At 36.0% G+C, this 21,388-nt stretch overlaps 1 long non-coding RNA gene across 1 annotated transcript in view; it reads left to right on the top strand.

The window, feature by feature from the left end:
* The window catches only part of LOC112148009, a 68,002-nt gene that overhangs the window by 26,202 nt on the left and 20,412 nt on the right, over positions 1-21,388 (top strand). The window contains exon 2 of the long non-coding RNA XR_002919566.2: positions 10,439-10,488. This is a non-coding gene — a long non-coding RNA (uncharacterized LOC112148009). The remainder of the gene's footprint in view (positions 1-10,438; positions 10,489-21,388) is intronic.

The raw sequence follows: 21,388 nt of genomic DNA, 5'->3' as shown, positions 1-21,388 counted from the left end.
TCATTTCCTCAACAGCGCTTTTCTGCTGTTATTACTCCATTTAAGCTTCAATCGTTTTTATTATCTCCATGACCAGGTTAAACTATTTTCACTCTCTTAGTACTTCCTTTGAATATTATATGTCCAGTCATTCTGTATTGAAAAAAGAGGCTATTTAATCCACCGTTTAACTCGATTTAACATCCTGTTCCTCCTTTTATTCTTGAAGTTGCCAGTTTTATATGTGATGTTTGATTTACAACCCAAACATGCATAAAATATTTTTTTATTAGAGGTTTGCCCAGAGCCTCCTTGGTGTGTTGCCATTGTCTGTTCTCCAGTGTTTCTATGATTTTTGTGTAGTAGGGGATCCTTGTGCTTTTAGTAAAGAAAAAAGTTACAGTTCCTTCTTATTATTATTTTTTTATTTTTACTTTTTTAAACTAGTGCTCTCACTTCAGTTGACACATGTTCTCATGGAAATGTGGGGGATTTTTTAAAACAAAAAAAGTATAATATGTATAATAATAATATATTTCCTTTTTTTTCACTTCAAAATGAATTCTTTAGGATATTTATTTAGTTAGCTCTGCATAAACCCTTGAACAGTAAAGAGTTGAGATATTGCCATTAATTAAAACTGATTTATTGAATTTACAAATACAAAGAGTTCGTTAATAGCCTAATTTATAGTTTCTTTTAATTGCATATATCATCAATAAGAATCAAGCTGCTTACATTTATAAAACCATTTTCTTAGGTTAGATAAAAGTCTTCTACTTGTTTAGGTGGATTGAAAAACTGTTTTTCTGGAAAAACAAAAATAAAAAAATGACTTCAAACCTTCTTTAGGCCGACTAAAAAACACCTGTGTATTTATATCTTAAAGGGATGACGTAGTATAGTATCAAAATGAGGAAAAATGTTACCCAATTTATTGAGGAAAAAGGTACAAACTGAAAGTCTTGGAAATATATAAATTAGAAAATGAGAACCTTAATGGGACCGTGTACGGACAATCATGATATGTGAAGTTGTTTGGTGCGTATCTTTGTTTTTTTTTTCCCTTTAAATTATTTTGTGTCTATGTTAACAATAAGTATGTGTTTAATTTGTAAAAATGTAATAGGATTGGTGGTGGAAATTACTTATTTCTCAAGCGTTTTTCCCCCTTTGGTATTAGATGGATGGATAGATAAAACTTTATTGATCCAACTGAGAATGTCTCCTTAAACTCCTTAAATTGATTACCCTCATGGTTTTTAAGAGTTAAGGGTCGCTTGAAACAAGGACATTTCAGGTCACAGCTTGAGAAAAAAAAAGAGTGCAACCATAGAAACAGTTTACAATAGGGCTTCATGCACACTGTGCATCTTAAATATTTATTCACGACACCAGTGATGCTGCATAAATAGATTCTTTGAATTTGATAATTACAAAACAGGATGATTTATTTATATATTTATATTTGTTTATCTGCAAGTTAATGTTGTGTTTGATGAGGCAATGTTATTCTCCAGCGTTGAATAAATCTGAAGACATTTTTATTCGTACAGATGGTTGAAATAAACTTCTAATAGGTGTGATATTCTAAAATAAGCTCACACAATGTTTTTTTTTTTTCCAAAAGAGTGTCTCATTTTTGTTTCCAATTTCTAAATCAGTTTTTTGATATGAACACACTTGTGCAATTACTGATACTACACTTGATATTGATTTTGTGATGCACATGCTGTCCAGTACACACAGAATTCAGCTCAGGAAACCTGGGCAAAGAACCAGGAAAAACAAGAAAAAAAATCCACATCCAGATTTCTGCACATTGCTTTCTGCTGAAAAACCTTTTTTGCCCAAATGATGAAAAAAAATCGATCCCTGCGACTGTCAGATTTCACATCTGTGGGTATTAGACTGAGTAATAAGGCTTTTTACATCCTGTTCGAGCTTCACATCTGGAGGAATTCATCCTGATCGAGCCTTAAAACTAGAATGCAGTCGTACATGTAGATGTACTCAAACATAATCGCTGCTGTAACATGAAATCATCATGGCCACTTTGGTTTTTCCGCTGCCTAAAAATAAGATCTACACATCTGAAGTGCCTGAACCTCTGCATAGTGCAGTATTGTGTAATCACAATATGTTCTGTTTCATAACTATACTGGCTATTTATATTGCACAACACCGGTATTCAAGGTTTGATTTCTGGTCTACCTCGTTTATCAAAAAAGTTCAGATTGAATTAGTGCCTACAAATGTAATAAACCAGGCTGTGACAGTCACAGCAGAGTTTAAAAGAAGGACTGAAGCATCTATGTGGTGCCTTAAACTTTTCAAATACTTGGACTGATGTGATTTAAAGACCCACCTCAATGAAAAATTTGCTTTTTTAAATGTTCTTGCAGCATTTTTGTGATGATGGAAGACGTGTAAAGAAGAATAAATATTAAAATTGCATTTTTACGTTTATTGTTCCAAGACTGTAAACGTTGTCATTTATTGTTTTGCTTCTTTTACGACCGTCCGAGCCATTTTAACAGCAGATAACTCTGTGATCACGCATATTTATAATTTCCCCAACAATAAGGAGTTTCCCCCGCCTGAATTATTGCATCACACTGTATAATCGTGTATTGCTGTCATAGAAGTCAATAAAAATCTCAATATTTTTTATATGCTTGCAACAGGAACAGAGAAGTGAGGGCATTTAACTGTGAGGAGATGTCGCGGGCTGCTGCAGCTGCTTTTGTTGTTAAGAACGTGTCTGTGTAGTATGGGAAATAAACTGCTCTCAATGGAAAGTAAAGAGGAAAACATTTGTAGTCCATTGCAGGACTGTGTGGTCCTGATCCTTAAAATGTATATTTTTTTTGTTAAAATTCAATTTTTTCATTGTTATAAACATTTTAGGATATGGTTATTTATAGCTGTGTTTCCATTGCATGTATGCGCAAAACTTTATTGAAATTTTAGGAATAAAAAAAAACAGTGTTGTTTCCAATAAATCCTAATAATCCAAATAAAAACAAACCAGCTCATGTGATTAATCATTCAAAAATACGGTGATGGATGTGATTAATATTTTGATTTACAGATCCGTTCAAATTTCTGCCACGCCACTAGCGCTCATCTTCATCTATCAAAGGAGTCATCTGTATTTTATTCCATGGAGTGCCAAGCTAAGTGGGAGCGGGTACGCAAAGGCATGATGGGAAATGGATGCTGTCCTGCCCACAACTCAGACAAATTCTGATGGACTACTGCAAAAACCATGTCCTAGAAATAGACAGTTTTCTTTATTTATTTTGGCTAAAAACTGCATAATAATATTCCGCTTGGGGGGTTTATAGAGTGTCTTTTATTCCAACAGGTTCCAAATTTTTATCTAAGAAAACTAGAATAATTAGTTGAGATTTGTTTCATTTTTTACTACTTTGTCTGCATTTTGTCTGTATGTGTGTTCGTTAAGCAGCTGGATGGAGAAGAGCTAAACACAAAGCCTCTTTAAACCTTACTCTGCTTATTTTTAGGCTCTGCCAGGATCAGAGGTTTCATGTCATTTCACCCTCCGATGGAGAGGAAAGCATGCAAAACCTGTTTGCGTGTGTCATGTTGGTACATGAGCTAATCCTGCAGGAGTGTCCGTTTGTGCAGCGACGGCTGGCAGAATATAGACTTCAATGGAAGGAGCCGGAGCGTCCATCCGCACTAGTTTTCTGTGTCACCGCGTGTAAATGAGTGCAGGCAGACTCGGAGTACATCATTGTAGATGGGATGGATTTGTTCACAGCCATCAAATGAGCTCTGAATCATAGATTTTCTCTTGCGTCACATCTCATCCCTCTCCTCTCTCATTTGTCTTCGTTGGCTGCATTGATGTCTTCCCCATTACCACTGATTTGACTTGTCTGCTGGTGAATATCTAATCACTCTGAAGATGCAACACTTTCATTCCTTAATAGTGTTATTGCCAGGCTCTTTTTTTCCTCTCATTTTGTAGTTCGGGTGACAATTATTCATTGCCGGTTTGAGAATGTGTCGATTTAACTTATCACAGCTGTTGGAGAAAAAAGACGTTTTTGTGTCATGGCCTTCTTTGGTCCAAAACTGCTTCGCAGATGGACATGTGTGTTCTCATGGAAATTTAACAGGCTGATTGAGACAGATATTTATAGTTTAAAACTATTTGAAAATAATATTGAGTCACCTTTACCAAGAAAAAAAGTTCCTGTCAGACTGATGTGCTTGGCCTACAAAAGTTTGTGCTTTGATAGCAAAAGATTGAACAAGTTTATGCAAGTTCAGACTAAATTTATTGTGTTTGTGCACCTTTATTACTCAAGGAGTAAAGAATATCCAAACAATTACTCGAGTAAGAGTAAAAAAGTACTTGTAACCGTGGTGCAGAGGTAGATAGAGGTTCCCACCCATGTGTCAAAGTGCCCCCACATTGCTCCTGGTGGTTATAGGATGGTGCCAGTGTTCGCCATCAGTGTGTATATGGATGAGTGGGACTGTGACTGTAAAGCACTTTGGGCTTCAAAGTAGTAGTGAAGCACTATACACCATTTACCATTTAGCAAGAAATATTATTCAAGTATAATTGATTTAAAACATCCATTTTGTAAATCCCTTTTTTGCCCTTTTGGGTTCACGGGGGTGCCAGAGCCTATCCCGGCTATATTTGAGCGAAGATAGGATACACAATGGACAGGTCTTTCCCAGGGCCTCATACTCACTCACATTCACACCTAAGGAGAATTTAGAGTAACCAATTAACCGATAAAGCATGTTTTTGGACGGTGGGAGAAAGCCGGAATCCCTGGAGAGCCCACGCATGTACGGGAAGAGCATGCAAACCTCCATTGGTGATTATGTTTCAGGTCCCCCAGCCGGGACTTGAACTGGGGGCCCTCTAACTGTGAGACAAGAGCGCTTACCACTGCACCACCATGCAACCAGTTGATTTATAGTGAAAAATATATTTCAAGGAACTTTTTTACAGAAAGAGAATAGACTCACTCCATGCATAAGTCTTGATTTGTGCATAACTTTGGATTTTTAACTCATAATACATTTTGTGCATTAGTAAAAAAATGACAAAATTAAAAAAAAAAATACAAAAACATCTGTAGACCTCTTATACAATCAATGCATGGAGCTCTGGTCAGCAAAGACGGCGATTGCAGGCAGCACCGTTTTAGACTTTTTTATATTAATTATTGGGAAGATCTGTTTAAGAAACTCCCGATATCTGTGGAACACGTTACTACTGAGTATTGGCAGGCATCCTCACTGTCCATTTTTAAAAAGCTATATTAAAACACGCTATTATCGACTGACATTTGACGTAGCATGAGACTCTGCTCTGCTGGTGTGTTTTAATGTTTTATTGTTTTAGCTCTGCTTTTATCTTTTATGTCACTTCTTTATTTTTATGTGTATTTATTTATACTTTTTATTTCCACTACTATTTCTGCTTTTTATCTGTAAATGTTTTTAATATTTTAACTATTGTTTTTATTGTTTTTTGAACTTTTAATGTACAGTGTCTTGTTTGACCGACGTCATTCAAAGGCGCTATATCAATTAATTAAACTTAAACTCAAGAACATGGGAAAATGTCAAGTTGCACCTCATATTATTCACAGTGTAAGTTTAAAGTAAACTCTTGATGACCCAGCATTCTAGCAGCATTTAAACGCACCACTTACGGACAAATCTTTGAGACATGAAAAGTCTCGTATCAGATTTGTGCGTAACTGCGGTTTTGTGTGTGTAACAAGTGATTTGTGCTTCACTGTTAAAGATTTGAGTGTGTTATTGGTTTCAAGCTGTTGTAATTTTAGTTTGTGCATGCGTAAATTGTATTTTGCATTTTTTTTTTAATTTCTTAATTTTTGCACTTATGCACAACATTTTTTATATGAGTTACAAATCAAGAATTAGGTACGCACAAATTGGGGTGAGTCTATTCTCTCTCAATACTTTTTTAGCTTAAAATGGTTCTAATTTTGATATTTTCTGCCCTAAAAAAAGTTCAGTCAAGCATTTTCTTGTTTATCGGCTACTTTTGCATCAACAAAAGTTCCCTCATGTGTGGAATGGTGTACAAGTAAACAATTCTTAATAATATCCTCATATTTTCTCCTAAAATCTGTAGGCCAATACAAAAAAAAAAACAATGTTTAAGACTTGTTTTTCTATTACAGGTGATTCAACCAGAAGTTTCTTGTATTTTCAAGCTAATATTCAATTTCCTGTTTCAAACAAATGTTGCAAAAATGTTGCTTTTTCTTCATTCTATTTGCTGGTTTTTCCTTTATTAACCCTCGGTAGAAGAATTTCTTGGGGGAGCCTTTGGGGGGATTTTCAGGCATGGACCTCAGATGTTCATTTTACAACTAACCCAGGAAATTACTGAGTTGCTATGGAGCTCATAGCCATGGCAACGAGAGCCTATCATGACTTTTGTGGGTTTTTTGTGTTTTTAGATTAAAGTACATCCATGGAGTATAACAACTGAGCTTCATTATTATTCTTAATTTCATTATTTTTAAAGTATGTAACCCACTGTGTGAAAAAAACTTTTCTGCTTCCTTTTCATGTGTCAGCAGCCAGTCTATATACAGCTGAACTACATACCTTGGACACAGATTATGAATATGTGAATACGGCCCCCAGTTCTCTTTCTTTTTTAAGCCAGCTGGGATGTAGCCTATTTGATTTGCACGCAGTTCTTTGAAGTGCTGTGCCTTCTGAATGCCTTGTGTCAGGGGAATTTCAGCAGTTGCTCATGTTGTCTTTGTGATTCCATCTGCTTCTACTAGAAGTTCCAAAGGGATTTGTGGCTACTCCGTGCTTATGTGTTTGTTTGTCAATTTCTTTTAAAACTATATCAATTTTCCACAATCTAACTATCATGAATTGTGGAAGGAGCATGTCGATTTCCGCAGACGTGCTCTTCCTCAGGGTTCTCTGGCTCCTTCTGGGGCATCTCGAGATACTACAAGGCAGACCAAATAAAATATGAAAGTCTTCAGCATGTCCAGGGTCAGTCATGGGGTCTGCCCACCAGTTGGACATGAATAACAACATTCCAGTGGGAAGACACCCAGCAGGCATACTAAGCGGATGTTCATCCCGCTTCCGATCCGTTCTTTTTAATGTAAATAAGGGTGGATATTATTTTAATCTTTTATATTTGTCTACGTTTTGCATTTCATCTCTGTGGGTCTGATGGGTATAAAAGAAGATAAAAAAAGCAACAAGTTTGACTAGATTCACACCATCCTCTGCAACATGTTTTTAAGCAGCCTCTTCCAGTGAAAAGTCTATGTAAACAAGCATTGAAGCACGTTTCAGGCTTCAGCGTTCAAAACTGTCACGTTCACGCATAGATGCACACGTTTCACAAAACATGCAGCCACTGAACGTGCATTGAAGGTTCAGCCAGGTTGAACTTAGACCAATTAGGGGATTTGATTGAATCATGTTTGATAGTGACGTATGGATGGCGTCCCTTTCATTCACGAAAGATTGAACATGGAGGATAAATTAATACTTGCAGTTTGTGCGCGGTAAAAGCCAAGTCCTAATTCCTTCCCAACCTTTACGACTTCTCCCTATCCCTACAATTATCCCTCCAAGCGGAGAGATATGGAATAAAAAGGCTCTTCAAATTTGAACATTACTACTATTGACATCATCAATGGTCATGTTACGCTACCTACGCTACGTTAAGATCTAGCTGCCAGTGCTTAGAAAATAACATTGGTTTTATAGCTTTAAAAATTTATTAAAAAAAACAAAAATGCAATTACTTACATTTAAATGTAAACTTCTGTGCTTCACAGCACATCCACATAAAGAAATACAATATAATATATATTCTGTTCCACGCCACAAGAAATGTGGATATTTCTCTACTGGTAGGCCCTAAGTTGCTACGGCTCCTCCTTAAAAAAACACTTTCAGAGTTTCACTGTCGGAGTCAAAGGGGTAGCGAACCACAGAGGTTTTAAGAAAAAGTTTAAAATTTACGGCAACTAAACGATTTATCTCTTAAAGTTGTCATTAAGAGAAAAAGTTAACATTCCAGCGGCAGGTGCGAGTGGCGCCATTGTAAAATTGGGTTACAGTTCTGCACACCAGCCGACTTCCTGCTTTCTACATTCATGACCAAGCCAACATTTTTTTTTTTTAAATTGGGTGGCGGCATGAAATCTTGAAGATTCCTCCGATGCCTCTTAGTGTTACTAAGAAGCTCCTCCTTACTTGGCTTAGCCACTAACAGCCTTTTTAAACCCTTCTTAAAGCTACAAATGTCCTTTAAAACACTGTAAGAATTAAGCAACAGAATTCTTAAAGCATTGTTTTACAGATTTATGTCGGTTTTATAAAAGTTTTCCCAAAGATCATCATTTTTAGCAAACTTGCAGACACATTTTTGCTTTGATATGTTTGACACAACAATAAAAAACATATTCCAAACCAGCAATAATTATATAGTTTCAGTGCTGCAAGTGGAATTTTACTATAAGAAGAAACTATACTGTGAAAAAAACTATATATTTATATTGAAAATTACATTGATATTTTTGTTATAATGCATCTTTCTTTTTTTTTCAATGCGTTTTCTCCAAGCTGCATCTCTCATTCTGGTCCTCAGCTCCCCTCATCCTCCATGTTTTCTGTGGTTTGCTAATCAAAACACACCTGAGTTTAATGACAGTCATTATGAAGCCTCTGCAGAGCTTGATGATGAGTGAAATCAGTCGTGTTTGGGCAGAGAAGCATAGACAACATCCAGAATGTGGGAACTGAGACCGGAAATAAGAAACACAACTTCCAATATCTGTTTTATTAATAGGTAATGCGTTTGCAAAGTCATGATACAAAGTTACATTTATGGATGGAAAGTGTAAAACCGTTTTTCAGACTATGCTTGTTTGGTTCACACTGTTATCGGCCTCGTGAAGTGTTACTGGTTGTTTAACATGATTTTCTAACAGATTTTTTTATTAGGTTGGAGGTAGAATTCATGAACTTTGTAGCTTTTGAAAAGCAGTTTCAGCCCAGCTTCAAATCCAGTTGCATACTTGGTTTTGTTTATGCTGCACTTTTTTATCAAAATGCCTCCAACAAACGGTGTCTTCAGGGAAGGAGGGAAAAGTTCTAAAAGAACTCATTTCTTTTTGAAACAGAATGAAAGTAAATAAAAGTCATAGATAAAACTTTGTACTGGATTTGCTGACTTGAGAAAACTTAAAATCTATACTTTCCTGTTTTTATGCTGAGAACTCAAAATGATGGATGATTAAAGATGAAAATCTTTTTTATGTTATTTGGACATTTTTCTGATGATAGAGGACATATAAAAAGGCAATTTAGCTTAGAATTTCATTTTTGAATATTTCTTAATTCAAATCGTGAATCGAGAGCAGGCAAAAAAAAAGCCATATAAAAAAGATTGTATTTGTTAAAGGATAACCAAACCCTAAATCAACTTAGGTATACACTGTGACTGTAGCCCTTCAACTGGGCTTTATAAGGTTGATCATAATTAATCAAGTGACAAACACTGCTGGAGCCCCAAGTGTCAGTTGCACCAATAGGTTAATGTTCCTCAGGGAAATATAAACTTAGAGAAATTCTGCAGTCAAGTGGTGTTGGAATGATCGGAAAAATGACTCCGAAAACACACGTGAACGTCAGAAAATCAACAATCTTCCAAAATCATATGAATGCAGAGTAACTTTCTGCATCTAAACAAAGGTCAATTTATTTGTCAATTTATGGATTGACACCAGAATTACAGGTGTCCCTATAATTTATTCCAGTTTAATGGGACAGATTGGGGGATGCATCTTGCCAATGATACAGACAATGACACAGGTTTTCTTGGTTTTGGCTAATAACAGCATAATCATAATTAAACTACCACTGGGAATGCTTTTACAAGAGATCAAAAATTATCCAATGGTCTTTAAAAAAAAGGCAAGGTTTTAGGTAAAGAAATTCAAAGGTGTTTTGCAGTTTTGGGGTTTTTCTGTAATTCCGTATATGTAGCAGAACCCAATGCAGCGTCAAAATTTTGTAATCTGTCAATAAGATAATTTAGTAAAAAACTGGTTTTGTTTTTTAACTTCAAGCCATGACTGTGCCCATGTCTGTTTTTGACCATCGCAGTCAACTGACACCACCTTTCTCTTCCTCCCCAAGTGTCACTGACTGTAGAACCACAGGAACAAGCTGGAGGGGGATTGTCGGGATTCTATTCCTCTCTTCTCACTGTTAGCCTTGTTTGTGTCCTCAAGCATATGCTTTTGCACAAAGCTGGTATTCTCTTTCTTAACTGCTCATCGTGTCACACTTTAGCTTGCCAGGAGACAGATGGTGGGCAACTATGGTCTCGTGGGTGCTAAGTTATCTAGAAATATCTTCATATCTTTTGCAGCTCCAACCACTTCCACCGTGCCCCACAATCCAGCCCTTTCTGCAAAACTGGTAAGAAAAATCCTAGTTTTTTAATGCTTTTGGATTCATGGATGTGGAGAGAAAAATGCAGTCACAGTAATAAATATCATTTGGCTTAGAGTTGTGGTAATGTCTGTGACACCACATACCTGGCCCTTAGACCTAGAAACCCTTTTTCATTGGCCTCTCAAAGTCCTCTCTGTATTACGCACAGGTGTGTCCATCACTCAGCAGCTTCTGGAATGTAGAAATGTAGCCAGATCCTCCCATGTCTGTTATTCTTTCAGAAAACACATTTTTGGCCTAACTTTTTAGCAGCATTCATAGAAGATGCTAGTGCTCTGTGTCAAAAGACAGAAAAGTTACTACTAGACATTAATCGTCGAGGATCAGGGCAACATTTTTTGGCCTGAAATATTTTGCGGCCAGCATCATTTGTACTTAACTTTTTTGAGATGAATCAAAGCTGTCCTGTAAATTACAACAAGGCTTCGGGCTACACTGTGAGAAAACAATCTTGAAAGGAAAATTATTTTGTATTTAAAGACCCATTTCGATCATCTTTTGAGGAATATTAACAGCATGATTTTGCAGTTTTTAGATACAATTTTAAAACGTGTTGTTTTCTAGGACTTAATTTCTGCAGAGTGGCTGTTTGGGAAAAATTTGTGCGTGGAATTGTTGGCGTAGAGCAACCCTGCCCCCATTCCCTTCCCCATTGCTAAGTACTTGCAGCGGAAGCTTGTGATCTACCTTGAAATTGAGCTTATTTATATCCCCAATAAGCTTCATTTCAAGATATTTATTATCTCTAAGACATAATTACATTTTCTCGTATATCTTCTGCATAATAAAAACAATTAAAGAAATAGGCTACAGGGACAAAGTTGGGGAGAATTGATTTGTTTGTGGATGGTCTGTGGCTGTGGGTTTCGGGCATTGCACTGCAGGAGGCGCAATGGCTTTAAAGTCCCACTCCAACTATACTTTTTTCTATTGTAAAATTATTCCCTGTAATCTTTTAATTATTTTTATGCAGTTTTTTGTCTTTTTTATATTATTTTTTTAGGCTGTTTGGAGTTGAGCTAATATTTCAGCTACATGCTAGCTGTTTTGGTTAATTAAGGCTTTTTTCAGATTTTTAGGATTTTAAAAAAAAAAAAATTGCAATTTTTTAGCTACATGCTAGCTGTTTTGGCTAACCTATTTTTTTTTCAGGCTAATTTGGCATTTAGCTAATATTTTAGCTGGCTATCAGCTTCAGTGTTTTCAGCTATCAATTTCAGCATCTTCAGCTATCAGCACTAGCATCTTCAGCGGCCAAAGCAACCTAAGGTGTTTTTTGGATTTTGGCCCTTTGTGTGATTGAGTTTGACACCCCTACTATGCACTGAGCCTTTTTCTGGATTCTTGTGGTATAGATCTGGTAGTCAATATCCCACCTTTTCCCTGGGCCTTCCTCACCACCTGGGCCAGGTCCCTCAAAAGACGCTCTCATTTGAGGCTCTGTAAAAGTTTGCAAGAATCTGAGAAGACAGTCCAGTGTGCCTCAACTTCCTGAGGAAGAAGAGCTGCATTTTTAACAGCATTTTTTCATCTGCTCCTGATTCACATTGATTTGAATAAAAAATACCCAGAAGTAAAATTTTAAGCTTAATTTTGTTTATATATGTCCTCTATCAGAAAAAAAGCCACAAGAACATGTTAAAAACACAATTTTCATCAGAGTTGGCCTTTAAGTCATTTAAGTATTAGTACACCCCCAATGTTTTACTGGTTATGCAGCAAATAATGACTCTGAGAAATGATGTGGGTGAATTTTTGCATTAATTTGTGAAGGTATGTGAATAATGTCTGTGTTTGACTATCATGAGCTTTCTAAGTGGATTTAGGAAAAGTGAAATTAGCTGGGCGTCAGGAGCATGTTGACGTAAAATTCATTTCCACACTGGTGGCCTCAGTGTACCCAAGTGCTTTGTGCTGCTTTGTTTGTTTAAGCCACTCCACATTGTGGAGCATGCAGCATCACATCCACACAATGTGAAGAGGCTTGTGGAGTGTTTATTTGTTTCAATATTTCCCTGCAGGAGTCTGCTTTATAATACTACACTGGCAGCTTCATACGTCTATCAAATTAACACTCCAGTGATGTTTTTAAAATGGGTCTTATTCCACCACATGGTTTGCATTTTTAGTTGCACTCTCCCTCTCCAGCTCAGCTCTCTTCCCATTTATCATTTTTTTTCTTTCATCTTTCTCTCCTTTTCTGAAGAAGTCAACTCAATTTCTCCCCTTCGATCACCACACAGCCACTTGGGAGCTGGACCGCATCTGCAAAGATGCTTTTTTATGTAACAGATACCTTTTTTTGGGGGGGCCTGATCACAAAAAATCAGATTTGTTCTCACAACAATTTGTCTCAATGGTTTCCAGGTGTTCAAATATGTAATTATTTTGCATTTGTGATGTTGCCAAAAGGATGTGCATTATCCCAACTTGATGTTTAACGATTATTTCGGTTTGGGCTTCTAATCTTAAACTATACTTTATGTTCGTCTATGTTTTGTTTTCTCCCAATGTTTCCAATATTCCAGCCGTTTCTCCATCCATCCATGTAAACGTCCTAGTGTTCTCTGTTTGTTCTGGCTTGTCACAGTGTTACTGTAAAGTATAGCTTTTCAACAAATTACAATATGGTTAGTTGGCTCATTAAATTAAGTTTCTGTCCACATTGTTGGATCTCCTGCATTTGGATCCTCCGCATTCCAGCCTCTCTTATCTTTTTTATTATTATTTCAAACAAAATAAATCTAGTTTTATTGTGGAAGGATTATGTCTTTAAAAGCTTTTTGAATAAATGTGAGCTCACTAATAAAATATTTTTCTGTCAAAGTACTGATATTGATGAATAGTTTAGAAGGAGGAACTTTTGTGCATTTCTTGGTTTGAAGTAAAAATAATTTCATCAAATATTTCATTTTGATTTCTGGGCCAGTTACAAAAAAAGAAAAATCTTCAAAATAGGAAACCTGATGAAATTTGTATTTTTGGTGATTTTAACATATTCTTGTGTGTTTTTTTTTCTTATAATGGAGGACATATATTGAGAAAATTATGCTTACATTTTAATTTAAGAGTATTTATTTATTTACATTGTTATCAGTAAGGAGCAGACAGCAAAATGTTATTTAAAAAATAGTTTATTTGTGGCAGAAAATATTCTTCCTGGTCGACTCCATTCTGATGCATCAACTTATAGACAAATAAATTAAATCACGCCTCAGTGTTACTTATCTGAGCTGGAATCTGGCTCAAAACTACATCTGATGGCTTAAATGTAGGTTGCCATTTTTGTAAGCTAGCGGTGAGCATGTAAAAAGATGGATAGCGGGAAATGGGGAAGGCTTACTCTATGCAACAGTCACATCCACAACTAGGTGGCAAATTTCTGATGAACAACAGCCACTCTGCAGAAAATATGTCCTATGTTTGTTTGGCTTTTTTTTTTTGCTAAAAACGGCATAATTAGAATGAAAAAAATCTCTGGAAACGCCTTTAAAACAGATCTGAAAACATGATCGGAGTGGGAATTTCAAGCTATATATACAAATACGGGCTGCACGGTGGCGCAAGTGGTTAGCGCTCTCGCCTCACAGCGAGAAGGCCCCGGTTCGAATCCCGGCTGGGACCTTTCTGTGTGGAGTTTGCATGTTCTCCCCGTGCATGCGTGGGTTTTCACCGGGGACTCCGGCTTCCTCCCACCGTCCAAAAACATGCTTCATAGGTTAATTGGTGACTCTAAATTGTCCCTAGGTGTGAATGTGAGAGTGGATGTGTGTGTGATTGAGGCCCTGCGACGGACTGGCGACCTGTCCAGGGTGTACCCCGCCTTCGCCCTTCAGTAGCCGGGATAGGCTCCGGCACCCCGCGACCCCGAAAGGGAAGAAGCGGTCAAGAAGATGGATGGATGGATATACAAATACATATTTAATTTTCCCCTTGAGCAAAATCATATCTGCGGAGAAATGAATGCATCCAAATCTGGTAAATTTTTCAAGCACCGTTAAAACTGCTTTTTATATGTTTTGTGGTTCAGATCCTCCACTGTTTACATTCTTTTCCAGGCATTCATTTCCCAAAGAACTGTTTGCTGCCTTCACACTGACATGTTATTCTTCTGTGGACATGTTGCTTTAATCCCATGACATTAATCAGCCGCTCTGAGAGACTTTCAACTTTACCAGTGTGTTCATGCTTCACTGACATTAGGGAAGGAAATAACGACATTGTTACGGGCCGCTCAAATGTTTTCATTTGTTCGATTGACAGTCGTATTTTGAGTTTCTTTAAGGCTGATAAAAATTTTCCATGAACTAAAAGGGGCTAAAATGCTAAATGTTTGGCATTAGACAATAATTTTGGTTTATGAATTTGTGGTTTTCACATAAGGTGGCACAAAAAGACTGAAAAAAAAAAAAGTAATTTGCTCTCCGAAACCTTCCAGGAAGCTAGTGTTTTCCAACGAACTGCCTTTGTTCTCCTTTCCTCTTGTTCTGATGATAAAATTGGCTCAGAAATTTAATACCAGAAGTTTTATTTAATTTGATTCTTCTGAGACAAGCTGTAGGCTAAAAGCACTTTTCTTTCAAATAGCAAATTGATGATTGCTTTTGGCATTTTTCATCCCAATAATTTTTTTAGCCTCTAATGAAGGAAGCATGGTGCAGTTCAATCGCTCTAGGTAGCTTTTTTCTGTTTCTATTGGTTTCTTTTGATTTTTGTTCTGCTGAAGCAATCATGAAAAAAAGTTGTGTATAAAATGCTGTTACAGTATTCTCATTTCATTTTTTTCAGTAACTGTATGGGGTGCAATGATGCTTTCAGTGATTATTCTTTGGCGTTAATGCCGATAAAGAAAAATCCTTTCTAATGTGATTACGGGGAATGCATATGTGTGAGATGGAGAATGGAGAGGTAAAAAACAAAGTGTTCTTCAGATTGAAGGGGGAAAAGCTGACATGGCACCGATTTAGTGAGGATAGAAAGCTGTTAGAAGAGTATAAGCCAGCACTGACATTGAAGCGGAGCGTAAATCAGAGCTCTGAAGGGCTGAGAAATTGCATAGCTGTTGGGACTTGGTGCAGAGACAGGGGGGATGTTGATTCATGGGGGAACGGTGAGTCTGTTGTTTATCACTGGAGTTAAGATTCTGTTAAGTAGCCTCATGCTTTAGTGAAAAGGAAACACGACGAGCCAGTGGGAGATGTGGATTCTGGATGAGAGGAGAAATAATTACATTGATGTGGAGCTTGACAGCTAAGAAGCTTTTTTTTTTTTACACTGACAATATAAAGTGATTTTACAGAGCTAAGGTTATTCATCATAAGATCAAAGAAATCTTATGACAATTGAGGTGCTGTTTCTTTACCCTGAATTATACTTTTACCATGTTTTTCTTCTATTTTAGTTTAAATTTAGTGGCTATTTTTCTGTTTCATTGCCTTCTTTCTGTGTCATTTCCCTCAGTGTTTCCATTTCCTGTCAACAATAATTTAAGGTCATCTTAGTTTGTAATAATGCAATATATTTTTCTCGGTTGGCTTTTTGTAGAGGGTTGTTTTTCTTCCTGCTTTGGATTTATCTGCAGGATCACGTGATCTATAACTGTTCTTTGAATCAGAATTAATGCAATTTAGGAATAATTTTTAGAATATTACTTCCTTCCAGCGGACCATAAAAACAAGTTATTTTTTTGGAAATACATGTTCCTTTTGGAAAAATACGTTGAATATTTACTTGGAAGCATGCAGACGTTTGGTTTTTTTCCCTCTTTTTCTCTGAATTAACTGTTTCTTGGAAAGAAACACAGGAAAGAGAAAAGACCGCTTTGCTTTTATATCAGCCACTGGAAAAATGCTTAAACCAAACAAATAAATAAATGTGTGTATATATATATATATATATATATTTTTTTTTTTTTCCCAATTATCAGTGATAAAGTGGTTGAAAGTTCATATGAGTCAAAATGTTTCCCTGAAGGCAGCACTTGATGTCAGTTTTTGTTTTTTTATTTCTTTAGCCCTTTAACACCGGAGTTACAGTGTTTATGTTCTTTGATTTACTGTATTTTTTTCATCGTTAACACGATCAATGGGATTTCAGTTGATTTTGAAGCCACTTTTCTCCTTCAGAATCAACTGAAATCACATTGATCGTGTAAATGGTTGAAAAGTTACAGCATGTTAAAGATTTTGTGTAACCTTTACTGGAGACATCTCAGGTGTTAAATGCTTTATATAATATTTTTCCCGTTTTCTATCAGATATAACCCTAAAAATAAATTTAAATAAAGCCCTGCATTTCTAAATTTGTGACAATCGTTTTCTGTTCTTCTGCATTAGTTCCTCCTGGTTGTAATTAAAATCTGTTGATTTGCTGAATGTTGATCCATTTTCTGTCATGTTCAGTTGATCAATAAAACTATTTAAAAATAAAGGCTTAAAATAAATAAGTGCTACAACTCAAATTTCAAAGCCCCTGAAGTTCAGGTTTTATGCTAAAGCAGAAAATAATTAATTATAATGAAGTTTGTTATCAGGCGAGCACAGAGTTTTAGCTGAAAAACGTTAAAATGAAAACATGTGGAAGCCTGAAGCATTCAGGATATTCACAGTAGCAAAACAAAAGTTTGAAACTTAAATTGATGAACATCCGAGCAGATCAAGAAGCTGCTTCCATCTTTATTCTAAAAGCTGAAAGTTTCTGCAGATCCAGAAATCGTAAACATGAAAAGATCTCATGAACATTTAGTCCCCAAACCATCAAGTCATTGTAAAATTTAAGATTTTAATTTTTTAAGATTTGTTTGCACTCCTAAAACATTGTTAAAAATAAATATAAATATAAAGTAGTTGCAGAAAGAGGCAAAAATAAATACCAACATCAGGGATTGTCTTAAACTCAAACTTTAAACTAACCTCAGCATTCTGATGTCGATCCTGATTTGGTGTCTGAGGACTGGAGAACAGGTCTGATGTGGGAAAACTGCAGCTTTCTAATCATTAGAAATATCACCTTAGTAGTAGTTAAAGCTGCAAATATGGAAACAAATCTAATCTTAGCATTTTTAGGAAAAAATAAAAAATAAAAAAAGACCACGCAACCAAAAACGATTTCTTTTCCATAAACTAGTTTATTTTTAATTGGTCAGTAATGTGATACAAAACGTCAGAAATCAGTTTTATAATTCATTGTTGATCCAGCAGCTGCAATAGTTTCTGTAGTGAGGCGATAAAAGATCCAGGTCTGTGACGTTTCAGAGCAGAAGATCACTCAGAGTTTCAGTTCTGATCCTAAAAGACAAAACTATAATTAGATCTTTAATGATAGAATAAGATTAAAACTGGATTCCTGAGTATTCAAATTATGGAGAATCAGGAACAAACGAGCTCGTCTGGGAAAAGCTCCCTGCTCCGCTCCATTCTGACAAATAGATCCATGAACGTCTTTGTTTTCCTCGTCTGAGCTGGAATCTGGATCAGAACTGTACGGCTTGACTAATCGGATATTGAGAGTGTAAACGGAGGGATGATGGGAAATCAGTACAGGCTTACTTCCATGTCACATGTCAGGTGACTTTCTAATTAACTCCTGCTGCTCTGCAGAAACTATGTCCTAAACAACGATGGGATAATTCAAAGATCCTTTGGAACACTTTGAAATTGGATCAAAAGATGATCGGAGATTATGAAACATCGATTATAATTTTTTTTTCTACTAAAAAAAAAACTGCATCTGTTAACCGATTTAAACTTCTTTCTGCCGCTTTTCCAAGTCCTCCATGTTGGACTGAACCTGCTGGTAGAGACTTCTTCTCCAGGAACCTCCAGAGACTGATCATTTCTGTGATTTGGTTGACGTTTTACGCCGGAGTTCCACCCGACAACCCTCTGCATTTACCCGGACTTGGGACCGGCACAAGAAAGCACTGGACTGTGCTGCTTGTGGTTGCATTACCAAACCAAACTGACAATTTAACATTTTAATATGATCAACTGTTTTCTAGTAACTTTAAATTTTATTCTAGAAGTATTGGGGAGTTTTATTCAATTGACATTTCACATTTTTACACTTGGAATAAAAACCTGCAGCTTATATGTAATGGGCCATTTTCTAGATACTTTTTATTCAGTTTTTGTTGCCAAAAACTGAACAGCATTTTCTATAAAAAGATTTAATAAACTCAAACTTCGTTTTCTGGCTTTGCTTGATAAATTGTCAAAAAAAAAAAATACTTGAAACAAATCATTCTGCTTAGAAATCCAAACATTTAGCATAAAAACAGCTTTTATTACTTGTTAAACTTGTCCTGTCCAGCAGCTGAGCCAGCAGATGCGAGCTGAAGGCCTCTCGTGTTGGACAGATTTTAGTATAACAAAAGGGGTTTGAATAAAATTCAAACTCCTTTTGTATTTGAGCCAAAGCTGTGTAACAATGATGCATTTCTGCATTTCTGGTTGGACCGGACGGAAAAAAAGGGGGAAATGGAGAGATGATAGAGAAGGGAGGAAAGGAGAAAAGAGTTTTTAACTAAATAAGTTGAAGAGAAAAACCTATAATAGTTAGTACTGTACTTGAGAAGGGTATTTTAGTCCATTATAGATATATTTACTAAAGTAAAGTAGGTTAAACAGACAAATGTATATAAATAGTTTAACGTCACAAATTTTATTTATTTTATTTTTACTTTTTTGTAAAACACTTTCCTGATAATGCTCCAGAATATTTCCTCTTCACATGAAAACACGTTTACACATATTCTAAATAGTAAAGTTTGAAATAATCCTGCGTTCTGTCCTGTATTTTTTTATAATCTATGCTTGAAATAAATCAAATGGAACAATAGTCTCAGACTGTGGTTTGATCCAACTACCAGCAGTAGGATTCATTTTGTGGTGGTCAGTTAAGAATAAACTGAAAAAAAAATATAATTTAGTCTGCTCAGAACCAACATTATAAACTAGCTTCAGTTTTTCCAGACGGAGAGAAGAAGCTTTTAGGTCCACTCTGATCAAAAGTCACGGATCTTCATGCAGCTGCAGAAGGGAACCAGAAGAACAGAGTTTTCACCATCCATGACTTTCTCCTCTCATGTTCAAGATTCATTTTCACTTCATTGAAATTCAGAGGAGATTTTTTTGGGGGAGGGGGTTTACAACTTCTTGAGCATCCATTCGTGTCCATCTAAAGTTAGAACAATTCCCAACTCGTCCATCACTACTTTGTTCTCCAGCTTCCTTGTAGTTTAACAGTATTGATCAGTTTCCATTGGAACAGTGAACATTTGTCAGGAAAACTTCAGTAAAGTTTGTGGAAATGTCTCCACTGAACGCAGAATAAAGAGTTGTTCTGTCTTCAGCTCAACAGCAGAACTTTACTTTTTAGTGTCAGTTTTCTTTTCAGGTCAAATATCCGGTTCAGATGAAGAATCCAAACTTCTTGATCAAAAGTTCCTTCCTGGTATGTTGAAGGATCTCGATTATCCAAGTGGAGGATTCCATATATAAAAATAAGCGACTCATCCACAGATACAGTTGAGATCCCATTCCAAATGTTTATAAAACCGTGTCTGAGTAAATTCAAAAACCCCAAGATGTTGGTATTCTACCATCAACACATTGAACTTAAGTTGGTGATCATCTGTGAAGAAATCATCTGTTATTGCATGAATTCACCTTTTTACTGAAGGTTCCTCCTTTACCAACAAGCTTAAAGTACAACAGCAAGAATTGAAGAAACTTGCTGCACATTGACCTGAAAACACTGAATCTGCACAATCAAATAACAGTTTTAGTCACTGCTTTGATGAAGAGTTTTGATGCTCCGACTGTAGAATGTTCTTCCACCAACAGAACCAAACAAACCATCATTGGATGCATGTAAATGTTTAAAGTTCAGACAAACTCCTTAAAACAGATCCAGCAAATGTGACAAATAACCCGACAGTGAATCTAGTGACATCATCACGCCTGCAAGAATAAAAATGTTGATTAAACTGTTTTAAAACAATAACAGGGTCATTTAAATGGAAACAAAAACTAAAAATTGGTCAGAAGTTTGATTGTTCAGGGAACAGACTCATGAGGACGGTGGACTTTACAAGCCAACCACTGAGTGACCAAGTTCCTGTAACTGATGATGAAATGCAGATACATGAAGGCTGTAAATAAGAATTCCCAATCAAAAAAAAAAAATGAAAATCAGGCAGATAATTCTGCCACCAAAATATCCGACCTTTCAAAAGTCAGATTTTGCCGACATTTCTGATCCTTCAAGAGAAGAACCACAGAAGACAAGCAGCTTCATGCATTTAGTAAATTATTTCAACAGGTTTAAAGATGCATGAAACATATCCTGAATAACATCTGAAAAAATAAAAACCTGGTTATTTTTAGGATGGAACATTAAAAGTTTAAGTTAAAACGGCAAAAAAACAAATTTAGAATCTACCCAGTTTAATCACTGGATAAAGAGCATGAATGAACCATCAATGATTGACAGAACAAATCTGGAGACTTCTGCTAAAAAACGAGTTTGCAAAAATATTTTAACCTGCAAGAAAAAAAAAATTAGGGTCATTTTAACAAAAGTTTGTTGTCATCAAACGACAAGTAATGACATCATGAAGAGGGTTGGTGTTAATAACATCTCCTGAACACTGACATGAATGTTAAATATTCACATCAACACATCCGGTAAGAGATGAGCCTCTAAAATGTTTATGCATTTCATTGTGGAGCATTTCATTAAAACTGCTCAACATACCAAAAAAACAGTTTAAAAACAAATATAATCCGCTCCAGAATAGACCTTCCTGTGAACAAAATCATTTAAACTACTTTCAGATGTCTCTGCAAGTGTTAGTGGGGAA

Source organism: Oryzias melastigma, linkage group LG9 (genome assembly GCF_002922805.2).
Source record: "Oryzias melastigma strain HK-1 linkage group LG9, ASM292280v2, whole genome shotgun sequence".
Taxonomy (NCBI): domain Eukaryota; kingdom Metazoa; phylum Chordata; class Actinopteri; order Beloniformes; family Adrianichthyidae; genus Oryzias; species Oryzias melastigma.
Note: the sequence above shows the minus strand (reverse complement) of the source record. Positions and strands in the feature narration are given on the sequence as shown.